The sequence below is a fragment of the Nannospalax galili genome, unplaced genomic scaffold (assembly GCF_000622305.1).
Source record: "Nannospalax galili isolate Female #2095 unplaced genomic scaffold, S.galili_v1.0 scaffold185, whole genome shotgun sequence".
Taxonomy (NCBI): Eukaryota; Metazoa; Chordata; class Mammalia; order Rodentia; family Spalacidae; genus Nannospalax; species Nannospalax galili.
In genome coordinates, this window is record NW_008355474.1 from 2,752,785 (window position 1) to 2,754,029 (window position 1,245).

The window sequence follows — 1,245 nt, forward strand, 5'->3', positions numbered from 1 at the left end:
TTAACTGGCTTACTGGGCCCAGGAAGAAAGAACAGAGGAAATGAATCGACCTAGAGCCTTGAGAAAGTTTCTAGACCCATGAGAAAAACCTAATTCTATATAGTTTCTTAGCTGTTTTCCATTGTGGTTTTCCCTTTACATTTCATAATAAATCTAGGTTAGGAAATAATGTCCCCTCCCCCCTTTTGAAAGTGTTTTATGTTTTAAAAGAAATTACATTTTTCCCATTTTTCACAGTCAAGTGAAATAAGCAAGTCCATCTTTTCTCCATCCTACCAGCAGAAGAATCATGGTTGGTCCAGTTATGATGTGGGTCAGTCATGCTGGCTGATGGTACCAGGGGAATCTTCTTGACTCTAGACTGGGGCTTTTGGCTGTTTAGTGTGTTGCTTGGGTCATCATTCATCCCCAGCACCTGGCATATAGAGTATAAATTCGCTACATGAGCATGAGAGTGCAAGCAGTTCAGATGCACTGTCTGCCCAGCTAAGGCAGTCATGGAATCCATCACACACTTCCTAATTTCCTCCTACAGACTTCTCAACAAACAGCCTGGCCCTTTTGATGTGAGCTTGTGAAATGGGATTTCTGTTTCTGCATCAAATATTACCTGGTGTTCATTCACAGGGTCAGGGAACTCTTGGAGTGAACTGTGGGCACAGCTATAAGACCAGTGTGCACTATCTGGACTTTGGAGTATGTTGTGTATGTGAACTGTTCTTCTTGCTGTTAGGACCATGGCACCTCTAACCTAGACAGCAGGGGATCACCAGGGTGCAATGTTGGTTAATTTTCATACACATGCATAAGATCCCATGTTACATTGTTTGTTTACTTGGTTGTTTTCATTTATTGTGGGGCTGGGGCCAGCCTTGGGCTTCTTTGTGCATGTTAGGCAAACACTTCATGACTGCCTTGTGCCCAGCTTACAACATTGTCTCTTTGTGGTAAATAATATATGCAATTTGTAAGTTGAGAAATGGTTTCAGGATAACTTGAAATTCTGCTAGTTTCTGTGAGATTTCCCTCAGAGCATTAGTATTTTGAGATCATCAGAGATAAAATTGAGTACTTTTAAGAAAAAGCTGAAGAATTTAGATGTGCCTTCCTTTAAGTAGTTACTAGTTTAGTAGCTTTAAGTCCCTAATAGCCTTTCCAATGTGGTTAGGTATCTGGGAAAACTGAGTAGAGAGAGGGAGCTGTGAGGATACCCCCCCCCCCCGCTTGATTTTTAAAATTTGATGA